General features: G+C 38.7%; 1 protein-coding gene across 5 annotated transcripts in view; it reads left to right on the forward strand.

The window, feature by feature from the left end:
• Positions 1-26,025, forward strand: part of TAFA2 (TAFA chemokine like family member 2) — a 177,731-nt gene that overhangs the window by 26,583 nt on the left and 125,123 nt on the right. Inside the window, exon 1 of one of the 5 annotated variants that reach the window (XM_079304624.1) lies at positions 20,428-20,453. The exons of the other annotated variants lie outside the window; for them this stretch is intronic. The gene's annotated coding sequence lies outside the window, so the exon portion shown is untranslated. Of the gene's footprint in view, positions 1-20,427; positions 20,454-26,025 lie in introns of those variants that run through there. 5 annotated transcript variants of the gene reach the window in all.

A 26,025-nucleotide genomic window follows, 5' to 3' on the forward strand; every position in this document is an offset into this window, starting at 1 on the left:
CTGCCTCAAGAATTAACTGAGATGCAAATTGCTAGAAGTTGTGAACATGGAGAAATGATCACTGCATGTTTACCCCCTTACAAGCTCTATAAACTTCTTACAAGTCTCCTGCTTTTGATGACTGCTAAAAACTATTTATAGGAGGAGATGTACTTTCAGTCTCATCCTGTACAACTGTTCTCATGAGCAGGCAGACTGGATTTCAAGAGTGAGACACCTGTGAAGAGTAGACTGCCCTCTGGTAGAGAGAAGGACTCTCCTGTGTCTGCTTTCTGTGGATCATGAAGTAAAGTAAAAGTCTTCAGAAAAGATTTGAAATCTGTAGGAACTCTTCTTAAAGGAGTTGTAAGAATGCTATTTGGGAAAATACTAGGATAAAAAGAGTTATACTGCTGTAGTGGTTTTCCAGTTGATGATCTTCTCTTCTACTAGAAGTTAATCTTGAATTATTTTAAAATAATCATAACAAATGTTTCTATAAAATACTGAATTTTAATTACAGTTTAAGATGTTCATTTAGACTGTCAAAACCTTGCTATTTCTTAACTGTAAATGTGATTAATGTTATTTACAAATTTTTCAAGTCTTTGCATTGATTTCTATTTCATGGTTCTGTAACTGGGATGAAAACCAACTGAAATGAAAAAGTATCATTGACAATGGTGGGAAAATCTCACACTCTAGACAGCAGTCCCACTTGAAAATACAAGAGGAAAACCAATTTTTAACAGAGAGTTTATCTAATAAAAGGTTATCAGTCTCAAAAAAGGCCTCACAAGCTTATGTTTAAGCTTCTGTTCTGCTCAAGCATGGATGGCACAAACTTTTCAAAATGCTTACTCTTAGTGAATAGGATATTAAACTTTGGATAAAGTTTTGGTCTTGTTTTTTTTTTGGTTTTTTTTTTTTGTTTTTTCATTGTATGAAAAGCTCTTCCTTTTGCAGTGTGTATAGTTTGTCTAAGTACAGATCTAAGATTTCATTATACCTAATAAGACTCAAAAGTAAGCAGTGTTTAAATACTTTGAATGGATGCATGAGATTTTTATTGCTGTGTCTGGGATTTAACCATACAACTCTTATGGAAATCTTCCAAGGGACTTTGGAAATCAATACCTCAAGAGTGACCAGAGCATGAAGGGGTGCCTATATGCATTTTTATTTATTTCACTGGGGTGGAACAACTTTTTCCCATCTCAATCTGCCAACTGTGAGTCCTCTTCAGAGCTGCATTAGGCTGAGGGTTCTGTCCAGTCCTCTGATGTCTTTAATGTGTTTTAATAAGATTACCAGTGAGGTTCCTCTATAGATGTCATCACAGGAGTTCTACTTACATTTGAGCATTTTGCTAATATTTTATTAATCATTACACTTGTTTTGACTTTCTCTCTGTATAATTACTGCAAAAGAGAAAAATACTGTTGAGTGTAATGTTTACATCACTTCTTCCACAGCTTTTAGTCACAATCCTTTGGAAAGGGAATGGTAGAAAAGATCACTGAACAACAGTATGAAAGAATGTAGCATCGACATTTGGAGACTGTAATTGATGCAGGATAACCTTTTTATTTTACATATTCTGAGATACATTTTTACTTGATTTACAGACTCAGTGATGTGGTAGGGAGAGGCTGAAATGTGAAATGGGTTGCAGTCTGGGAAACAGATTTGGTTGGAGATAAAAAGGGATTTTTGAAAACATAAAAATGTTAGGTTTTAGGGGAAACATCCATGTATTCAAGCCTACACAATTTTCTACTGTTTTCATAGAAATGAAATTACTTGAATTTTACTTTGAAATGACATTTTTCTTTTGAAGTAACCTGAATTCTAAAGTGATTGAAAAGTGTGACACCAAAACCATAAAAAATACCCTTTTGAGTCAGACAAAATTAAAAAGTTTAAATAGAATTGTTGTAATTCTTGTTTGCTGAACAAAAATCCTTTATTTGTTTTATTCTATTTTTTCCCTCTTTATTGCCTCAGCTACAAACTCCAATGTTTGTGCAGATCTGCTGAAGTTAAGTTATGTGGGGCCGGGACTTTTTCTATTAATTTCATTAAATATTATAGGATTCTTTTTCCATATATGTGAAAATAATGAATAAATTTTTTGCACTTGTTGGTAGTGAGGCAGTTGCTTGGAATCTAGCTTATATACCCTGGTGTTAATTTCTGTATGAATACTCTTCCCAAAGAACTGAGGGGTGAAAAAAGAGGTTTGGGGAGCTTCTCTCCATGTTTCTTTTCATTAACTCTGCAGATGGGTTTGTTATTTTGCCCTTACAGGGCACAGTACAGCATTCCCATCAATGTCCCATTCAACAGTTATTAAAAGTAAATATATGTCATGACACTGTACCATGCTGCACACCTATGATCAATCAATCAATCATCTTACCTTCTAAATTCTTTAGAGTTTCTCATACAGTAAGAGTAATGTGAATAGTTCAACCCTGATACACAGAGTTCTATTAAAAGTACTCCTAATTCAAATAAACCAGATTTACCAAATCAAGTCACTTTGTAGAGTCTAGACTTTTTCTTAACATGGTTTTGGATTAAAGCATGTTCTGAAAATTTTATGAAAAATAATTTTATATAGTAATTTTTTTTTATGTGATCAGTAGTATCTGTGATTCCATTAGAAACAACACCATTGGAGAAGAATTATTTTAAAAATAATTTAAGAAGTGCTAAACTGGTTTTGTGTAATGTATTTTCAATAGTATTTCAGACAGTTCTTCATATAAGGCCTCACAGATCATATTGAGTTGGAAGAGACCCATCAGGATGATCAAGTCTAACTCCTGGCTTTGTGAAGGACACCCCAACAATCACACCATGTGCCTGAGAGCATTGTGGAAATACTTATTACAGGTTCAGTGCTGATAAGTGTTGGATGTGTAACTTACTTACAGGGTGCTACATCATCTGAATTTGAAAATATCCAGCTTCTGAGAATATACATCAAATCTAGAAGAAATTTAATATTAAGTTATTTAATGAGATTGAAGCTAATGGAATCTACTTACCAACTGAAGACTTGGTTAAATATATCAAATTGCTTCCAAGCAGACATACCTTACCTTGGAAGCTTATGAGTCCTGTAGATAGCACATATTTTATACAGATTAGTGGAGAGACTACAGATCTTTCACTTCTCTATATCATTGCTTCAGCCCAACTCATTCCAGCTTAATATGAAATGGCATCATGTACTGAAAAACTGTTATTATTTTTGGTGAGTGGTGTGCTAATTTTAAACACGGCTGTAGGCGGAAGTGTTTCACATGGTGTGCATTGGCCAACCTGTGTTGCATGTTCCTGTCATCTGCCTGTTTTAGCAAGTGTCTCACCTAAGATTGCTTTGAGCTTGGAAAATTTTATGTCAGACTCCTAATTTTCTTAGAGTATTGACATCCCCTGGCTTTAAGCTGAGCTGCCACTAATTATGGATTGTATTCTGTTTACAGAGATGATGATCAGGGAACACTTATAATTTATACCTTTTTTAAAGTAAGTATTTAAGTCACCTAGTGCTTAGAGCTTCCTCTACAATTATTTTCAGACATACTCATGAGTGTATTTGTGAATAGATTTAGAAAAGGCTTCTGCTTGGATACTTATATTTACTGAATGACAGAATGAGATGGCTCAGTAGATGAGAGGGGAAATCAGATATATTCCTCTGCAAATTATTCAAGCTGACAGAAGGATCACTGAAGAGACAAAACTTGTCACATCCTGTATGATTTAGACTGATATCTATTTGACCCATCTGCACCCATATCTGTATTAAATGATTCATAATACTTATAGGCATTCTGTTTCTAACTGATCTGTCTTCAAAGCTTTCTAGTTCCCTGTTATCTAAACTTGCGAAATTCTCTGAATTATCCTGACATAATCCTAGACATTTGGAAGAGTATAAAGCTGTTCATTACAGAAGCTGTATTGCACTGCTCCTTTTGTCTACCTTCGTATTGAGGCCTTACTGCCAAACCCTGCAGAAATATGTTTGTAGTTCAGTACAATAGATGAAAACTATCTGTAGACTAATGTTTTTCTATGATAGTTATGATATTGTTGTGTCAGCATTGCTATTCTAGCATGAAAGATAATCTCATCTTTCCTGAAACTTCTCATGTATTAATAAAAGCAAATCAAGACAAAGGAAAATTTATTTATGCTTCAAAAGGCTCTCTCTATCTTATAAATTCAGTTAAATTTATGAGACAATTTGCAAATAAAACACAATGCATATCTGTATAGACTAGTCAAAGAGTTTTCAAATAGTGTTCTTATTTAAAATAGATCTGCATAGTCTGTGTTCCATTGTTAATGTAGCCTGATTGTACTTTTCCATGGAGGCACAATGATTGTTAAAAACTCTTAACATCTGAAGCTGAATTTTGTTATTTAGGGTATGTGGTTTAAGATTATTATTTTTCTCTGTCAGGTTGTTTTTTCACCTTCCTCTGTCCTTAATTTTTCTGGTTTAGAGTGTGGATTTGCTGCATAATCTCATGTTTCACAAGAGTATGGAAAGCAATTAAGAATACTTTTGAACTGGTTTGGCTCAGAAAATCCTTCCCCTGAGATAATTTCATGCTGAAAGCAAACTCTGATTCTTGGCAGCAGAAAGAATTGAACCTTTTAAAAAGCAGACTCCCAGTAAGCACAATTAAGTTATTCGACCAAGCGAAGGTTGAATTTAGCCTCTCAAATAAACAACTCTGCCAGCTGCATCAGTACTGCACTGGTCCCAAATTCCCACTTCTTTGACCTGGCATGGCAAATTCATGAAGAGGAAAAGGTGAGATTCTGCATTTATTTGATAATCTATCAGATGGAGTATAGCTGAGGCCCACCTCCACAGTTCTCTGTAGTGTCAGGGGGACTCATGTGGAGGTCATGGGGAGAATAAATAATTTGTCCCTAAATTTATTTGTAATTATTGTCACTTGGACTCTCTGCATCTTGCCAGTCTTCCTGCCTTCTGCTTGCTCTACATTAAGACTCCCTTTTTGCACACCTCTGATGTTGTTTCTACACCCTTTTTCTGGACTAGCTTGTGAAAGTATTACAGGCTGTGCCTGTGTGACACTTCAGAGGGAGAAGTGGGATGAGTCACTGAGTCATGTTTTCAGCTTGTGTGCAGACTCAGGAAGCCCAAGCTGACATGATGTACATGCTTTGCTGGTGTTTGTCTATTATAGGTTCAGAAGAAGAGGAACCTGGGAGACAGTGTCCCTCAGTGCACCCTGAAGCACCAAAAGCAGGCAGAGAAGATGCACTGCTGTGTTGAACTATCTCATTCTGAATTTTATGGCTTCTGATAATACTGTGATCAGTATTTGTGTGGTATACATAGCAAAAAAATGGCTATGAATGAAATAGGCAGTTTTTGCATTTAGTGTTTCTCCTGATGGCAAATTCTCACTAAATAATCCTCATACATAATATTGTGTCCAAGTGCAGAAGAATTAAGCAATGCTGAGGCTTGCAAGGCTGCAGAGGAGAGTCTTGGTTCTTCCTTGGTTCCTTTCCTCCTCCATAAGCAGCACTCATCTTGGGCAAGAAACCTCATTTTAATTTCAGCTAAACTAGGAAAAGGAGAGATAGAGGGTAGCTAAGAAGATGAGGAAAACAAATCTTTATTCTGAATTATAATCTTAATAACATGTACTTACTTTAGTGATTTCATGATTTGGTTCTGTGCCTGTTTCCCAGAAAAGCTGCTCATTTTTCTTGGGCACAATGTAATGACAAAGCTAGGTCTGAGTGAGCTTTCCACAGAGGAGGGTATGGCAGATCTAAGCTCCTGTGTACTGAAACACCTCTGTATATGTTGTGCTTCTAAAATGCTCCTTGAGAGGAACAAAAATTCAGTGGTGTATCAAAGTTACTCAGAACCACAGTGAGAAATATGTGAGTGCAGCAGATGACAAATTGTTACTGACTACTTCAGAAATCCAAAAATCATTATTTTCTTTAAAATTTTTAATACTGTTCCTTTGCTCTGGACGCCTATCATAGTCCTCCCATGACTTTTCCTGTGTCAATAAGGACCAGCAAACACATCCAGAGGATGTGCAGTTCAGAGCATCCACCTTAGGTGCTTTGAAACATCCTGCAGGTGATCTGTACCTTAGTCTTGTTAGTCTTCAAAAGCAAATCTTTCTATTAAAGGGTTCTGTTGAAAATGTCTTAAGTTTTGAAGAGGATTTTTTGTGTCAGCTTTGTGCCACTCTAGCATAAAGATCACTTCTCTGTACAGGTATGCTCCGTGTTTAATTTTTCTTTTGCACATGTAAGAGAAAAGCTGAATCAAATAGTCAAACCTGCAGAACAACTCTAAACAATATACCTGTGGATTCAGTGTTCTTCTGTAATTCTATTTTAAAATAAACCTAACTTTGTATTACATAAAAATATGAACTTTGTATTTTTTTGAGCTTTGTGGTTAAGGTTTTAAAAATACATCCAATTGAAACATCTCCCTTTGTATCGTTGTAAGATGTACCAAGTTGCAAGTAGAAAATAGAGGTTATGGTGGCAGCTTCATATTTCATATCTTTCTTGTTAGATTTTGGTATTACACCAGGCCTCTGGGGCTTGTTTTGTTTTAGTTTGATTTGTTTTGCTTTGGTTCTGCTTTTGTCTATTTTTTTACATTTGCTACCTAGATCAGAAAATGCAAAGATAAAAATTTTGGAAATTTTTATTTAATTCTGTAAAAAGTGAAGGTTTGTCATGTGTAGTAATTTGTAAGCTTTATTTCAAGTATTCTGTAGATGTTTTGTGCAGAATGGAATACAGCAGGTCATCTTCTTCTGATGGGACATGAAAATTCATATTTTGTGGCCTTAACAGAGCCACTGGTATTTCCATTTGATTTCCACAGCCCATAAAAAGAAGCTGACCTCATTCTCTGTTCATCTTCATGGCAGTGTCTCTCTTGTGCTCTGAACTGCTGAAATGACTGTTACAGGGATGTTCAAGGACACAGGGCAGAACAAGGGAGAGAGATTGGATACTTTTCCACTAAGGACAAGGATTAGGTGAGAGTTTCAGCAAAAAGAGAATTGAACTAGAAGATCTCTCAATCCTATGATTAGGTTAATGGACCTTGCTAGCAACTAGAGAAGGACTAAGAGAAGTATAATAAATAATCACTTTTTCATATGGCACCTCTTCATGGCAGCATCAGATCAGTCCTGTGTACTTGATTTGAAGCACTGACTTGTATATATCACCTGTTCAGGAATATGAGAGGATCTCACATTTAAACAGTGTACCATGATGAGAGAAATGGAAAAAGGTGAGGTTTCAACTCTACTCCCAGAATACATAGGGTCCACATAAAAGTGCTTCAAATTTGATTATGTTTGTCCTTATATATTTTGCGTCCAAATATCATTTTATTCTTTGCATTTGTCATGGGGATAAATGTTACACAGAGAAAAGTATCTTCAGTCTATTGGTTTAGACACAGGTTGCAAAGGTAACAGTGTGCTGTAATGTTCAGTTGAGCATGGCCTGTGTTAAAAAGTCAGAATGTTCCAGAGAGTGAGAATAAGATTTGAGGTTTCCAGGATGAGTGGATTTTTTTTCTCCAGGAATTAGTGAAGATTGCCATAAAGCTTACTGCAGTTTATGTAGAACTAGTTTCTTAATTGCCCATATATAAGATGTGTAGTAGGGCATATAATGCTAACATGTGTTCCAAGAATTATTGAAATTTTTGGTTGCTAATAAATGTCATAGTAAGAAAAAGCCCAAGATGATTAATGAAGTAAAATCTGCGGTGACTAATCTTTATGTAAATAATTAAAGAATAGCTTTGGTCTGATCTTGGAGCAGAACAGATGTGCATCTTGGTAGCACAAATCTGCATGTGTATTCTTCCTCTTCTCTTAGCTGAGAAAATAACTAATGTCAGCAGAAAAGGGCATCAGTTTCTTTGTGATCAATGGATCCTCAAACTCTGAAATATCCAGATGGTTTTGAGAGTTATTATTACTGTGTAGCTAAAAAGAGCAATCCATTACCTGCAAGATTGTTTTCAAAACAGCAGCAAAACTTCATGAGGATTATTTGGCAATGCATAAAATGTCAAAATGGACGTATTTGAACATTGACAGTAAAACCTTATTTGTATTTATTAATGCTAATTTTGACATGGGTAGACATAAATCTCTTTTCATACTAATGGAAGCTATTTGCTTTTAGTTAATTTACCAGCATATATGCTGCATCCTATGGAAAGATAAAAAAGAGATAGGTTGTCACTTAGTCTTAGGGCCATGAGGATAATTCAGGAGAAGGGACTTCAAAGTCCACTTCTGCTCAAAACATGGTCAGATCTGAAGTGAGACTGAATTGTACAGAGCTTTATCTAGTCTTGTCTTGAAAACATCCAAGAGGAAGGGCTGTACAGCCTCTCTGAGCAACCTGCTCCTCTGCCTGACTGCCCTTAAGGGTGAAATTTTTATTATTAAATGTATTCTGAACCTTTTGTTTCAGGTTACATCCATTGTCTCTTGTCTTCATCCCATGAAGATCTTGGCTCCATCTTCTTGTTAACCATGCTGTAGGCATTGGCAGGCTGCTGTCAAATACCCCCCAAGTTTTTTTAGGTTAAGCAAGTCCTGGTTCTTTCAGTCTCTCATTGCAGGGAAAATGCTTTAGCCTTAGGCATTGTGGGGACTCTTTGCTGAGCTCCCTCCAGTTTGTTCATGTCGTTCTAGTACTGGATACAGATGAAGTCTAGTGAGTGCTGAGTGGGGATTAAGGAAGATTGATTTCTTCTCTTGATCTGCTGTCTGTGCCCTGCTCATACAGCCCAAGAGGCTGCTGGTGTTCCTCTGGCTAGGGCACAGATCTGGCTCATGCTCAGCTGCCCCCAGGGCAGTTTCTGCAGAACTTCTTCCCAGCCTGTCCCTCCCCATCCTGGGCTGCAGCAGGGGGGCTTCCTTTTGTAGGGCAGCACTTGGCTTTTCTCCTCGCTGAATTTCTCACATTTCTTTTCAGCACATTTCTCTAGCCTCCCTTCACCTCTGAAAGACAGCTCTGCCTTCCAGCATATCAACTGGGCCCCCTCTGTTAGGTGTTAGTCTGCAAACTAGAAGAGCTTGCACTCCACCATCTCCTCCAAGCTGGTGACAGCAACATCAAGCAGGACAGGTCCCAGGCTAGAACTTAGCAGTACTCTATTTCTTCCTTGCCAGAATCTTGCACTCCTCTATTGCATGGTCAGTGCAGCCATGGCTGCCAGCCACTGTCCCATCCCAGGTGGCTCCACCCTGTCTGAACTGGCAAACATTGCCCTGCCTGGCCCACCCAGTACCTCTAGCAGAAAGTTCTCCCTGAATCTTGAAAGTTCCTTTGTCAGTTTTTAAGACAGGGAGATATTAAGGAATTAAATGAAATTTTATTTATAATTCTGTAATAAATCTCTGCAGATATTAATATCTTCCTGTTCAATATTTGCTTTTGTATGCTGTGCAATGATCAACCCCTTAAAGTTTTTGTGTTAAGAATCATGAAGGTGGGAATGATGGAAAACTACTTTCCATGATTGAATGCTATTACTGGTGCTTCTACAATATGCAGGAAGTTTTTTTATGATATGATTATAACAATTATGACAGTCTGATGCTCTGTGTAAAGAAATTTATTTCATGAGGTATTCATTTAAATGCAAGTAATGGCAAGGAATAGCAATAATATATAAATGTAACTTTTCTATGAAAATGAAAAGGAATTTCATTCAGTGGTATGGTTTAGTTCTGAAGTACTGCATTTAGAATTTTGCTTAATGGAAAGAAATTTTGTTAGTTCATAGTCATTACTGACAGGTTGAAATTCTGTAGAGACCTGAGTATGGATTTTTGGTATGACAAGCAGACTGCAGATGGACTAAGCAGGTATGAAGCTTCAGGAATCTTGTTTCAGCAAGTACTGTAGCTTGAAATCCTAATTCACTCCATTTTTGAACCCTTGAGGAATGGAATACATCAATTCCCGCCTCAAATTTAGCTGTGAAACTAATGTTTACCCTATGTAAACAGTCTTGATAAATTACAGACAGCAACCAAATATTGATTCTGTAAAGAATGAATTTCAAATTAATTTTAGTTGTCCTTAAAAAGAGCTTTATGAAAGGATTTAAAAATCCAAAATGTATTAGAGCTGATAACTAACATCTGAAATTATTCATTGAAGCTCGTGATAATGTAATTGTATATTTAAGGTTGGCAGTAATATACATTGGAGAGAAATGATATGATCCCAACGACATTTCTGCTCAGAATCTCTTAAAACATAGTATTAAACATCATTTGTTATTCATAAGAGGTTGTCACTATATTCCCTTGTTAACATTTAACTCTTAATAACCTTCTGAATAACTGTTGGATTCATTGCTGTTGCTAATTTTAATAGGAGTTGTTATTGCTGGCAAATAAATGTTTCATGTTTGGAAATCTGCTTTTTCTGCTGATCTTTTCATTAAGTGAAAGGCTGCTTAAAAGAGGTTCTGAAGAGCATCGTTTTTTCATGGGATGATAGTTACATTATTAGTCTTCCTGAATTAGATAATTAAGGGGACAAGCATTTAACTAGTTTTCAAGATTCTTGGGTGAATGTGTATATTGCAGACAAACAACAGCTGCAGTTAAAGGCTGTAGAAAACTTCTAGACCATCACATTTTGTGGGAGCAATTGACTTGATTTTGTAAGAACATATTTCAAACAATAAAGTGGTTTTTGTAATGTCTTCTATTTCAGTATAAGCAGAACTTCATAGCTTGCCACAAATTAATCTCTATGTAAGCTGATAAAATGCAAGTTTAACGTTTAGCTTTTTGCTGAGTATGAGGGTGGGTCAGCTTTTGTGTTTTTGTTCTTTTTTTGTGAGAGAAACATTCAAGAGGTCAAGCTGATTACAAGTCAGACTTGTGCATGACACTGTGCTAAATTTATGTGCTAAATTGTTCCTACAGGTTAATTATTGACTAAATTTGCCTTTCACAAACATGACTCTTTGTTAATATGCTGTTTACAATGTGCTAATGTTCCCACAAAGCCCACTGAAGTAGAGCAAATTGTCCCATTGCATTAGTACAGGATTCTGTCTTTGAATAATTTTATTTCATGTCAAATATCTTTTTAGCCCTACAGCATCAATATAACTAGTATTTATTGTTTTGTAAAACAAGTTGTTGCTGTTTCCCATTAGTCATCTTTCTGCCTTGCTGACTCACTCCAGCTTTTTTCCTACTCTTTCAAACCATCCACATTCTCCTAAAGATTTTGCAACTAAATGTAACAGTTTGCCTTTATGTTCAGTTTTTAGTCTTTTTTAGCTATTATGGATAAGTGGAGTCATACAGGGGAAGCTGGTTCAGGATGCCAGCTGAATACAATTTCTATATGTGGAAAAGAGCAAGCACTATTTTTTCTCTATTTACTCTGCTCAAAATGGGAGAAATTTCCATTTCTTGTATTGTTACATGTCATAGAGGACCTGTGGACACACATGTGTTGTTCCACACGTGTGGCCAGCACACTGGTAATGCTGTGCCTTGCACTCCTGGCCTGGTTTGGTGTCTTGGCTGCTTGGGTGATGGTTTATGGCATTGAAAAATTAATATCCTTTGGAGGAGTACAAGCTTACCTGCTCTACATAGAGCAATGTGATTAAAGCTTAGAATATGTTTAGATGAATAGTTATGAATTTGTTTTGGTGCTGAGTTATTTGTGTACAGAGATGTTTTCTGCTCTTGTGTCTGTCTGGGGGTGCTGTAGGAAAATATGAGATTCCCAGTGTAATGAATGTATTTTACCACTAGATGGTATTGTTATATGAGATTAAGTATTTGCTTTGTGCCAGGGGATGCTGAAGGCAAGAGGACTTTTAATGGCTGTTAGTCATGTGGGAGGGTGCCAGTGGTGGCTTCTGAGTGAAGGGCAGATGGCCCCAGGAATATGGCTTAGCAGTTAATTAAACTATAATTTAGGATTTTTTTCCCACCCTGTAGCTTGTAGGCTTCTTTGAATAATGCAAGTCTTTGTAAGTGAGTAAGCTCAAGGAATGTCTTCAGTTGCTGTCATAGTTTTCCATGAAATTTTATGTCTTGTTTCCACCAAGGTTTTGATTTTCGTTAAACATATATCTGCTTGACTAAATGTATTTTTTCAGGAAATACTGAAAAGGAAGGGGAAGATACCTGTATGATCAGGAACATAAGAAGACACAAATTTTAGCCTGAGTGAGGCAGTGATACTCATGTGCTTACTCATCTACTTAAAAGCCCGGGGAGGAAGTAATGTGAGATGTATTCAATCATTAAACCAAATTATTATGCATCTCATTCCTTAAAGATAGCAAGAATTAGCAGCTGTTAATTGTTTGTGTTCTTAGGATGCTTTGTTCTTTGAAGTACCAAGAAAGTCTGCATGACCTGTTTTATTTTACTGTTGTGTGAAAGACATTATTCACTTAACTCAGGATAGGGAAGCAGCTCTGAACACAGCAAAGCAGGCTGCTGCTTTCGTTTGAAAAACGGTACATAAAATAAAAATGGAGAAACATTTTACATTTTTTTAATAATGACTTTGACATTTCCTTAAAGCTTTGTTTTCTAAAAGTTTTTGAGAGAAAGAATTTTATAATTCAGCTGATTTGGAGTTTAAATGGCTTTTTCATGGCAGGCTTTGTTTGAGAATCTGCTGATTTCCTGTTTGAATCACAGGCAGATGTATTGCAGGATCTCAGAGCTGTGACTGACATTTACACTGTTCTCATGTTGTTGCTGTGGCAGTGCTATGCTGCTGCAGTCTTAGACCAACCCCTATTTTCCTGGGAATTGTATGAATCCACAACAAAATAAGGTACCTGCCCCGGAGTTCAACTGCATATTTTTCAGTCCTGCTGAGCTTTCACAGAGTCCTCCCCAGTCACCAGCAGTTCAGACTAGTCTTCAGGGAGACACAAGCACAGAATTCAGTGCTGTGTGGATAAAGTAGAGCTCCTGATGCTTGTTTCTCTCTGATGCTCTCCATTCCTATTAGACCTGAAGGTGCAGCATGTTTACAGTGTATGCAAAATTAAAGCCTGGCTTTTCTGAGTGCTTCCCAGGGTGGATGGCAGCAGGCTTGGGAGCAGCCATCCGCAGCATGCACTTGGTGTTTCTCCCTTTCTGGCATGTGGTGCTGCCTTGGAGATGCTCTCTGCAGTGAGCATCTGCCACCAGGTCAGGCAGGCAAGCCCCTGGCACTTGTCTGTGTCACAGCTCTGCTGATGGGACACTGCAGGCTTCCTCTGACAGCAGCCAGGTCTGGTCTTGAGAAGAGCCTCCAGGATGCTCAGAGAGACAAAATCACCTCCCGTGTTACAAGCAAAGTAAACACTGATTTAAATGGCTGGGTTCCCAGCAGGTATACACCACTCCAGTTCATATCCTGATGGAAAGCCTGGCAGAAGAAATTTGATATCAAACTCAGACTGAAGTTACTGAAGATATCAAACAAGGCTAAGAGGGCCTGCAGACAGCAGAGTCCAAAATAGAAATGTTGCATCGTGCAATGTTGCCAACCAACCTTTAACAGAGAAATGTATTTCATATTAAAAGTCATCAATATTTTAAAAGAACGTGAAAGCTGCTGAGCTTTTAAACTGTCATCATACTAATTTCCTTTATTAATTTCTTCTTGCATTCTTTTCTTTGTGCAGTCTTCCATTGAATGTGTGTTGCTGCTTTTTCCCTGGATTAAATTTTCCTTCTTGTTTCAGTTATCTTCATGTTAAAAACATTTGAGAGGAAAAATTAAATCTACATTCTTTTTTATTTCTTCTGTGTTTTGCCAGCTTCTGAAATTAGCTGCTGTGTGTGTTCTGTTAGTTTCCTTGTATGAGCCTTTGGAAACTGGTGAAGAAATTTCTTTTCAGTGAGGGAATTCCACTACTGGAGATTTTCTTCTACTGCTATCAGATGGTATCAGAGGTAGATTGTATTTGGGGAGGAAAAGCCTGCAGCTCTTTATGAATATGCATTTGTTTAAATTTCTTTAAATCAATTACTTTTGGATTGAATGAAAAGAAATTTAATGTGTCTCTGACAAGAAACATAAACAGGTAAATGTTAATCAAAATTATAGCAATGTAGTAAGTGGTCTCACTTGTGATAAATATGTTGCTATTCAATTCTATGGAATGACTTTCAGGAATACAGTTATTTTCACTGTATTGAGAAAAGACCCAAACCAAAACACAGCAATGAAAAAAACCCACTCAGACAAATCTTTCTTTTTCTTTTTAAAATTAAATTAGTGTCCTGGTTTTGGCCAAGGGCAGGGTTAAATTTTTGAGAGCATGTGAGGGAGCCTGAAGCCATGTGGGCATGGCCAAGACCCTGTTAATGTTGTTCAATACCCTCTGACTCGTGTCATTGCCAGGGGTAGGGGGACAGAGACTCTCACTTATGAGAAGGGGGTTCCATTGTTGTTCCCAGTAAGTTAGGCAACAGGGTAACTCACATATCAGCAATATTATTTTTAAGAGATATATCCCAGTCATATACAGTCCTAGTAATAATTAATTAGACCTTCAGTGACCTGTAGGGAGTTTAACCAAGGCAATAAGAGAAAACCCAGCAATTTCAGTGACTTTTTCTTATTGCCCTTACTAGATAAGGCTGGAAAGCACATTGTGACTGAGGAGAAGGAAAGCATATTGCCCTTATTTTTCAATAATTATTAGCAAATGGTGGATAAAAATATCAAGAAGGAGATCAATTGTTACAAAAAATTCTGTTTTGTGGAAGGGAAAGCTCACTTGTAGCCAGTCAGTCCTACAGAAGGAGTTATACTCTCACAGAGAGTTCTGGGTGTTCTCAATATCAGATTTCTGCTTTATCACTCTCTGATGGTGGTGGTATGGTGTGCATCTCCTATATTTAAACTATTAATAATTATTGAAATAATCCTTCATCTAAAAAATCAGATTGACTGATGGAAGGACCACAGATACTTCCTCTGACTACTACCTCGATTCAAACCATGCATTTGCTGCTAGTATTTCATACTCTTGCTCAACCTGCCATAAAGTAGGTTGCATTTTCCTCTAGTGCATGTACACTGAAAGTGTACTATTGCCTCTGCAACTTTAGCCACTGTTTTATTATAGTGATATCAACAGCTTTGATTTATATTCCTTTAGCAATACTACCTAACTTCTTGTTTATTTTCTTTACTACAACTGGATACTTGGCTAAAGGCTTTAAAGGATTTTTCTGTAATAACTTCCAATCACTTTTCATGCTGCAAAATCTTTAAGCTGATAGTCTGACACTTTTGTTCTTTGTTTCAGGGCTTGTCAGTCTACATTCATCTACATTTGCTTTTGGCAAGACCAGGGTCTTTAATGATAGAAATCTTTTCCTCTTCAATTGCAGTTTCCATATGATATGTTGTGGCTCCTCATCTAATAACACTTTCAGGCTTTGAAATCTTCCCCTTTAACACTGTTGTTTGCGTCTTTTAGCAGGAGAAAAAAAAAAAGAAGAAATAAAGGCAGGAGAGAATAAGGCATTCAAGGACACATCTCTGACTTTCACAGCATCTTTTTGCTATATTCTTGTTAACCTGTTTATGCCCAAAATTTGAACAAAACCCTTAAAACTAATAGAACCTTCTGGATGAAGATGTACATTTTGTCCAGCAGATTATCCTAGTCTTGCCTTGAGAAAAGCACATCTCAGGAGTCTTTGGTTCTAATTCAACATAAGGTGTAAGTCCCTTCCTAAAAGACTAAAATGCTGAAAAAATGTTTAATGTTTCTTCAATTCTGAGGAATGAATGGACTGGTAAAAAAAAACATTTGCCGGGGGATACCTTTTGATGCATCATTTGAAGCATGTTTAGTTTCCTGGCAGACAGATGCTGTGACTGCTCCAGCTGCGAGGCACTGGATTCTCTGGTTCTTGCAAAATCCTCACAAGGACAGTGCTGATGTCCCTGTGCTGTGCCCTGGATCTCTCCCACTTGTGGGGACACCTGGCTCACACTGGGGCAGAGGTCTTTGGCTCCACCAGCCTTGGCACCATTCCTCTTCTGCCAAACTGTGAGATTTTGGGAGTGTTATAGCAGAGTGCGAGGCAGAAGCCAATAAATTAGGAAGCTGAACACCTCTGATTGTCTGAGGAGATATCAGTGCTTGCTAGGGTTCTCAGAACTTGCTTTGTGGAAGCAACTCTTACTGTCAGACCAGGCTAAACAGAAATGCAAAAGACACAGGTTAATTTTTCACTGTTTGGAAGTGTTATCTTTCTTAACATAAGGCTAAAAAAGTTTATGGAATGGAATGTCCAGCATTGAGGGTGAGACAATAACCAACCCTAGTTTATGGGAAGGCATTTTAAACACTCAAGAGCAAGAATGGGCAGAAACTATGAAAGGTCTCTTGCTAAAAGATATTTCCACTTGAATCTTTTACAGCCCTTCTGATTTCTGCCCTTTGGCCTCCTTCCAGTTCAGTGCATCTCTTAGTCCAGTACCAGGGAAAGCTTCACACTGTTCCATCAAACTTTTGTCAAATGATTCTCCAGATAAAATGTAACTGACATTTTTTTTTTTCTCAGCCTCTTTTTTCACCCTGTCAGAACAGTCAGAGCAGTGATCAAACCATCGAGCCAGTGGTGTGGAAACATGCCATGCTGGTATTTTTGGCATGGCCTAGAACATCCTTTTCTAGGCAGACACGTGGAAGGGTGTAGGGAGTTGACCCTGTCTGGATGTTAGACTAAAGATGCCTCTCTTTACTCCCCTCTGCAGCTGGACTGGGGAGAGAATATATAACAAAGGGTTTATGAGTTGAATTAAGGACACACAGAGATCACGCACCAAATACAGTCACAGGCAAAACAGGCTGAAATTGGAGATATTAATTGAATTTATTACTAACAACATCAGAGCAGGATAGTGAGAAGTAAAATAAGACCTTAGAAACTCCTTCTTCCCACCCTTCCTTCCTTCTGATGTCCAGCAGCGTAGGGAGACAAGGAATGGGGTTTATGGGATTTATGTCAGTTGTTTCTCCTTTTGCTCAGGGAGAGGGATCATTATCCTGCTCCACTGTGGGGTCCCTCCCAGAGAACACAGTTCTCCATGAGCTGCTTTGATCTGAATCTATCCAGGCTACAGTTCTTACAGACTCCTCCAATAAGGGTCACTTTTTCATAGGCTTCAAGCACAGCCTGCTCCAGCATGGGTCCCCCATGGGGTCACAGGTCCTGCCAGGAAATCTGCTCTAAGGTGGGATCTTCTCTCCATGGATCTGCAAGTTCCTGTAGCTCCTGTTCCAGCACAGCCCTCCCACAGGGTCACAGCCTCCTCTAGGGCAACCACCTGCTCTGGTGTGGGGGTCCTCTATAGGCTGCAGGTGGATCTCTGTATCCTCATGCTCCTCCATGGGCTGCAGGGGCACAGCAGCATCACCATGGGCTGCACCACAGGCTGCAAAGGAATCAGCTCCACCACCTGGAGCAGCTCCTGCCCCTCCTTCTCCTCTGACCTTGGTGTCTGCAGAGTTGTTAATATCATGCATTCTCACCCCACTCTCTTCTGGCTGCAAGTGTACGTGCCATAACATTTTTTCAGATTTCTTAGATCTGTTATCACAGAAGCATTACCACTATTTCTAAATGGCCCAGCTTTGGCCAGTGGCACATTCATTTTGGCTCTGCCCGTGATTGCCTCTGCTGGACATGGAAGAACCTTCTGGCAACTTCTCACAGAATCCACCCCCATAGCTCACCCACTACCAAAACCTGACCATGGAAACTTGATACAAAGGTAGAGAATCCTTCCCATCCCTTCCCAGGGAGATTGAAGGGAGCTGCCTGCAAATTGGATCTCATGTTTCCAGCATTGCCATTGAGTCAGCGTGGAAGGCCAGTCAGGCTGGGCCCCTTTACCATGTTCATCTTCTCCCACCATGGACTTCATTGTTCACTTTAGATCATCTCCAGATCACCTCTTGGGGACAGCTGCTCTCATCAATCCTCAGTGGGAGTGTTGAGCAGAGCGTGGGCAGTACCCAATGCCACATTACTGTAATTTAATGTTGCCAATTTGTGCTGGACATCAGATAGGCATTGTCCATTCTGTTTATTGTTCCACTGCCCAGTTTAATCTCCTGTGTGTCACTCTCTGGTGTCATAGGACAGCATGGATAGGACTCCAGGGACTGTGGAGGTGGACATGCCAATAAATCTATGATGAATTCCTTTTTTTTTTGGATCATGTCAACATTAGTTCAGCATTGGCATGTTTTCCAATGGATGACTTTCCTTTGTCATAAAAAGATGCCTGCTTCAACTCTCTCTTGAACTTCCAGGGCATAAACTGTACTTTCAAATTAGATTTGAAGATACAGTGTTAAATGGTGGAAAGGCAAGGGAAGAAGGCAATTGATAACATTTTAGCAAACAGGAGAATCAGATAGAGAGGTTTTCTCAAGGTCTCTTGAGTTATCTATGCTGGCCCAAGACAGGATTAACTGAACCTAAAGAATCCTAGACCGTATTTGTACAGCCTGTTTGTTCACAAAAACTTGGAGTATTTGGTTGGGCATCTTTCTTAGGGTTTCATTAGCCTTTATTATAGTAAATGTTCCTCATGCCAACAAAAAGGAGAAGGCAAGCAGCAGGGTGGTTTTGGGTAGTTTAGACTGGAATCTGAAACTTTTACATATGAGATTAGTACTGAGTTACTTGATTGTAAAATTATCCTGTTATGAATAGAATCTCAAAGGAGCCCTGGTTGTGGCTGTAGATAAATCAGCATGGGAGTATCTGGATTGTGGCTGTTGGAAAAAGAGTGAGATTCCCCTGGCATGGCCAGGGATTCCCTTGGATGGCATGGCCATCCAAGGCAGATTGGGAATGAAGCACCATACTGTGGTCCCTGACATGTAACATGGCCCTGCTGCCACTCCAGCCCCTTCAGGTGGTGGTGTGGAGCTTGCTCTTTCTCTGGGGACTTCTTTCCCACCCACCCCAATTTTAGAAAATTAAAATGGTATAGCTGTATTATATCCTTCTTGCCCCTCTATCTGCTCTGCTTTTCTAGGGGATGGTCCTCTGGTGAGCACAGCAAGTGAGGGATTACCCACCTTGGTGAGGGTGTCACAGTGGTGTCTTGTGTGTGTGCCCACAGTGGTGTCTGTTTCTCCAAAGTTGTTAGCTGGATGGAGAAGTCCCAGGAAGCGTTACAGAGATTTATGCAGCACTAAACTGCTGAATTTTTCAGGAAGGCAGGAGCTGGAGGATGAGGGTAAACAAGCTCTTTACTTGTAGCCTGTGTTGTCAGTAAATTTTTTATAGAGTTGAGATTTATTCTAGTGTCAGCCTTGTGTGGTTCTGTATAGTGGGGACACTATATAGTGTTTAAATAAAACTTTTGGCAGTGTTTAAAGCCACCCTTCTTTTTTTAATCCTTAATGAATGTTTTGTCACTTCATACTACTCTTTCCTTGTTATCCCCTTTCATGCTGTTCTTCATCAGAGCAATCCTGTGCACCTGTGCATGTTAATTTTTCATAGAGGGAGAGAGTGGGAGACAAATATTTAGTCAGAGCTCCCTTTGTTTGGCAATGTGTAGAACCAATGTGTCAGTTAAGAGAGAGAAACATTTAAACTACTGGTTCCTTGCAAGGTTTTTTTTCAATTTTTTTTTTAAAGTATTGTCTTTGCTAGCAGATTTATATATTTTTTTCCCAGAAGGCAGCTAGAGAAAAGCCAACCCAGCCATTAGGATGCTCAACATGCTCCTCAGCATGTATGGTGGTACCCTCCTGCTCCATCCAGCAGCCTGGACTGGAGACAGCATCAGGCACTGCTGGGGAGGCAGGCAGAGCAAAATGTTCATTGTGGCATCCCCTGGCCACCAAACAATGTGTCTCCAAGCAATGTGTGGCTCCTTCTCACCAACAACATGAGGCTGTGCAGGGAGTTTCTGCAAACTGGCAACTGTAGAAATGATTTCTTATAGTGTGCAGCCCTTCTGCTGGTGTACAAAGACTGGCTGAGTAAAATCAAGATGATTAGGAATTATGGCAAGCCATAGAACAGCACAGAGCTTTCCTTAGTACTTGAGATAATGCAGACAAAATGCAGAAAGCAGCCAGAACTGTCCAAATGTAGAATCTTCAAACAAGGAGAGATGTTTGTACATAATGAAGTCAATCTGCAGTGTCAAATGCAACCAGTGATTTTGAAATGTGTTGTAATGCACTAAGTAAAAAATCCAAGATGTTTAAATATTTTCAGTGTAAAGTAAGGCTGCATAAGAGTAGACATATTTTGTTTCTCAAGAGGCTTGAAAATGATGGCATTTCTTTATGTTTATTTCAGATTCTCTGCAGAGAACTGCTGTGACAGAAGGTAATACATAGTCAACTTAAAGTGGAATTTAGTAAGAAAAATAAAAAGCATTGAAAGTAGAAGGGCTTGGTATTTTAGTGAGAAAATCTATGTACAATACTACCAGAGGCAAATATGATTTCCCTAGAAAAAGAATTTGTTTAAGAAGAATGTAAAGAATTGAAAAGATTTTTTTAAAATACATAAGAGAAAATAACAATTTTACTTATTTATTTAACTCTTTTATTTTATTGTATTTTATTTAGGTTACAATCAGTATTGTGCAAGGCAGAATTAGAAACAAAAAACTGAGGGGAAATTCCTTGATCTGTTGAAACCTAAAGGGAAAGTCATTAGCATTACTAGCATTACAGTGATCTTTGAAATTATCCATAGGCCTCCATAAGCCAAATTATCAGTCATGATGTTAATAAGAAAAAATGGCAAGCTCTGATTAGACTGTGTTGGTGCTTTCTCTCAGCCCCACCTCCAGAAAAAAAATCTAGTAGTAGTGCTAGAAGGTATCCTCAGCAAATGTAACAATTTTTTTTCCTTGTTTGTGTGACCAGAGGATTAGGTCTCGTGTTATGTGTGTGTGCAGTGTTTGTGTGCATATATAAAATAACCATTTATTTTATATAACATTGATTTTTCTCACAGTTTTATGATGATCACAGCTTTTATCCCTGGCAAAAAACAGTCTGCTTTGCAAAGTCAGACAGAATAACTGTGTCAAATAAGATTTATTTCAAAGAATATAAATGCAACTGCCTTTACTCACAGAAAAGTAAAGGCTTAAAAAATAAAAAAAGAAAAGAAGCTTTTGCAAACTCCTTGTGCTTGCTTTCTCGCTTGACCAGCTCCAAGCCAGTGAAAGACTCAGTGACTGAAGCAGCTACAGAGGCTAAATGAAGTTTTTAGGTGAACACTTTAAATTGAAGCTGGCTAGGAGGTCCATGAAGTAATTTGAACTCTCAGTGTGTGCATGTGTAGAACAGAGGTAATAGCATTTTCCCCATTATCAGCCAGAGTCTGTCTGTGAGCCAGGGTCGATACAGGGGCATACCTGTTGTGACACAGACTTATCCACAGCCACAACCACTTTGAGGTGCACCTTGTTCCAGTGGGGCCTTGGACATGGGCTACAATCCCTTCAGAAATAATAAATGTGCTCCAACATGACTGACCCACAGCTGGACTCCCTCCAGGGCTGTGCCTACTCTGTCCCAGGCTTATCTATAACCACATGTGCTCTAGCATGTCCTCATGCACAGCCACAGATGCTTCAAGGGGTACATTCTCCAACACTCCCCCTCCAAGGGGACTCCAAGGACTTCCCTTTGGACTGCAGTTCTTTTGGAGGTACACCTGCTGTGGCACAGACACAGCCATGGGCACATGCACGTGTTCACAGCCAGATTCTTTGAGACATCCTGCTCCCACAGGGACTTAGCCATGGGTCACAGTCCCTCCAGCTTGAGCTCTCACTGGAGTTTCAGCCTGTCCAGTACAGCAGTGATGCCTTCATGATTTGTCAGTGCACGAGCACTGCTGGGGTAAAAATGTTCCCAGGCACTGTACAGTAAGGTCATAAAAAGTACAGCACTACAAAAAAAGCAGCCACTAACAAGCACTAGACTAATTTACAGTGAAGCAAGCACAGGAATCTGCCAGTTAATAGATAGTAGATAAACATCAATAACAGCCATAAATCCAGTCTGGCACATTCCAATCAAATCTGTTATCTTGAAGCTTCTGAACCCCATTTTGGGTGCTGAAAAGGACTGTTTTGGTGTAACCCCAGCTGGCAGCTCAGCACTACCCACCTGCTTGCTCCATCCCACTGTGGGATAGAGGAGAGCATCAGGAAGGTAGAAAAATTGGGGGTTGATGGGGGGATCTTGTCAGGTTGAGGTAAAGGCAGTTTAATAGGTAAAGAAAAAGCCACACAGGCAAGCAAAGCAAAACAAGGAATTCATCCACCATTTCCCATGGGCAGGTGGGTGTTCAGCCATCTCCAGGAGTGCAGGATTTTATCAAACATTACAGTTATTTGGAATGACAAATGCCATGACTCCAAATGTCCTCCAACTTCCTCCTTCTTGCCCCAGCTTTTATTGCTGAACAGAACACCATATGGTATGCGATATCCCTTGAGTAATTTTGGGTCAGCTGTCCCAGCTGTGTCCCCTAACAACAGCTTGTGCACCCCAGCCCCCTTGCTGACAGGGCAGCAGGAGAGGCCCAGAGCTTTGATGCTGTGTCAGCGCTGTTCAGCAGCACCTAAAGCATCCCCATGTTACAACACTGTTTCCAGCACAAATCCAAAACACAGACCTACTCCAGCTACTGTGGAGAGAAGTAACTCTATCCCAGCCAAACCCGGCACACCTGTATGTCCGGATTTTCACACTGTATTCTCTAGAAATCTTGGTGCATTTTGAATACTTTATTGATGTGCCTGGGATTTAGGGATAGCTGGTAACCATAGTCCAGATGCCCCTGCTCCAGCTGCCGCACATCAGCATTTCATAGTAGTCCCATCTGGGACTCTGGACATAGGAATGATGTTACCTGAAGCCTCTGGACATGTGTGCTGTGTTGTAGAGCCATGCATTATAAGTTTGACACCTCTGAAAGGTCTTCCACATCTCTACTATCCGTGCTGCCTATGCATGTACAAGGGTTCTGATCACTCTGAAGGCAAAAGCACATGCTTTGCAGAGCACACACATTTCAGCCTGGTAAATTCTGTGCATGGAGGTTGATTTGGTTCCCATGGAGACCTCAGACTTCATTGTCAAGTTTGAGGGTCATATTCAAGTATTGTTTTAAACAATACTTGTTTAAAGTTCCAATTACTTTTCAGGAATAAAAATGTGATTCTATTCAGCTTTGTCTAATTTAGTGGGGTTTAGCAATCCTGCTAGCTGGGCATTCTGGTTAACAATGGAGTTTTCAAATAAATTGTATTCAACATAGCTTATACCTTTATGTCTGTAACTGAATTTTCTTTCTGGTCAGTACCTTTCAGACACTTAATCCCCCATCCTAACATAAAACTGACCCTTGTTTTATGGTAATAAAAAGAATTATCTTTTCCCTTCTTAGCCTGCCCTCAGTGACCTATGATTTTCTTGACCTGGAAACTGAAATAAAAATATAATTTAACAATGGGTTAATGTGCTGTAGATTCATTACTATTCTCACTTCATTAGCTAGCTCTCCCCTTACACCCATTTTTATAAGAATTACTATGAAGGCAGAATTTGATTAGTCTTACCTTTTTCAATTCAAGTTATTAATGATTAGTTAATTCTCTCAAGAAATCTATTTTTACTGTGTCAGTATTCATTTTAAGCCATTGAATCTCATGTTTAAACATTTTTAGTACATACTTTTCAATTATGTAGTCACAGTAGAGTAAAAAAAACATTAAATACTTCTTTACAGGTGACTTGTGAAGCAGGAATGATTTATGTCTGATTTTCACAGCCCTAAAAATAGTGCCTGTGTATGTGATGCAACTCATGAGCAAAACTATTCTTATATTGTAGTCTTGGCTTTGAATATCACTTCTGTAAAGGGACAGAAACAAGTAACTTTTTACTTAAAAAGAAGCTCATTATTTTTTCACTAGTAGGGGATTTGCAAAGGTATTAAGGTGATTTTATTGTTGATAATCTAAGTTTTGCCAACATTTTCTCAACTCTTCATGGAGTTTGAGGAGACCTTTTCCTTCCAAAATTTGCAGATAAGAGTATCAACAGTATGTCTAGAATGACCTGACCTGGAACATAAAAATAAATGTTCTATTCTAAAAATGACTGGAAATATAAATATAAAGCCATGGGTACACGATGTAGGACAGAGAAAATGGGACAATTGCTGGTGGGGTTGTCTTTTTCTTCTATCCTTGTGGAACTACAGTAAGTAAGAATAAACAAGTAGTGTGTGCTTTTTGGAAGTTTTAGATTGCCCTATTTGCACTTTTTATACTGTGTGTGGATGTTGGGAAGAGAGAAAAACTGAGTTTCCTACAGAATGAGCATGAGGATATGCATCAGCTCTCCAGGGAGTGTTTGTATGGCTGTAGGAACACACTGGAGGGACTGTGACTCGTGTCTGAGGGAACATTTCCTTACCAAGCTTTCCAGTGCAGCCGGAAATTGCAGGAGTGTCTCAGGAGGATACTGTGCAGATGAGAGCAGTTGGAAGTGCCTGTGCTTGCTGCATTAGGGCAGCCACCTGCCAGCCCTTTGAGAGAAGGTACAGCTGCATGGGAAGTATAATGAGGTCTCTGAAAATCTGCAGAACACCCATTAGATCTTAGGAAGCCCAGCTGAGTAAAAGATGTGGAGACAGAGCTGATGATGCCCCAGAAGCACTATTCTCTTCCCTTTCTCTGGTGGCTTTGAAATCTCACCAGAGCTGAAAGCTAGGATTCTCTGGGGACATTGTTTAAGGATGCACAGCTCTTGAGCTCCCTCAGTTGGCTCAGTGTCTTTTTTTAAAAAAATCTCAGACAAATTAAATAAGTAATTAAGTGCATATTTTTAGTTGCTGACTTGCAGTATCAGATCATAAAAGGTTGCATGCTGTTTTAATAGATTGTCTGCTTGCTGGTATTGTTAAAAATACTTGTTTTCCACCAGTTTTTCAGGGCTTCTCACATCCACTCTAGAAGTTGTATGCTCACAATTCCACCTCATATTTTTTCATGAATTAATACTCAAGATTATATTGCTGAGAAGATTTGCTGGTCAGGTGAGGAGTGAATTTGTAAGGGTTCTCCAGACACAGAGAGTATCATTGCTTCATGGGCTCAGAGGCTGGTAGTATTTCCACTGCTTGTAGACTTTGATGTTAAATTTTGGTAGCCAAATTAGCACATTTCCCACTGTTGTACTTCAAGTTCTTATCTAATTTTCTGCACTGAGTTTTCTGCATGTTTTTTGCTATTCATATGCAGTATATCTAGTATGATATTTCTTTTATTTTGTCATATTAAATGCTAGTTTATTTAATATGCCTGCTAGACTCCCTGTACAAGTAGTACTTTTGGTGGAATATTTTTTATAAATAGTTGTGAAATGTTTTTAAATTTTTGGTGGCTTTTTTTTTGTAAATTCATTAACTGCATTTAGGCAAACTTACATTGTGTTGTCACTTTTTGACAGCATGGTGCTAAAACGACTGAAGCTGGATTGACTGTTTCTGAAGAGTGGTTCCATTACTTAACTGGGCTCTGGAGATTAGATGTACTGAATGGCATTTTTTTTCTTAATTCATTTCTGTTTCATAGTTGAATAGACTATGTGCTATTGAATGAGTTCAGATTTTCCTAAGCATTCCCAATATGCTTTTTATCAATAGCTATGTTCTATAAAGTTATCATTGCTTTTTAACTGCTTCATCACTTTCTTCCTGGTTATTAGTTTAGATAAAGTTGTTCCATGTTCAGGATTTTTCTTGATTCTGTCTCCTTTGTAATGGTTTTTGTTTTTTTTCCCCCTAATCACATTAAAAAAAATATTCTTCTTCTCCTTTCTTAACGATTAACTAATTTGATTTTAGTTCTCTCTGTTCATTT

The sequence above is a fragment of the Erithacus rubecula genome (assembly GCF_903797595.1).
Source record: "Erithacus rubecula genome assembly, chromosome: 4".
Classification (NCBI taxonomy): domain Eukaryota; kingdom Metazoa; phylum Chordata; class Aves; order Passeriformes; family Muscicapidae; genus Erithacus; species Erithacus rubecula.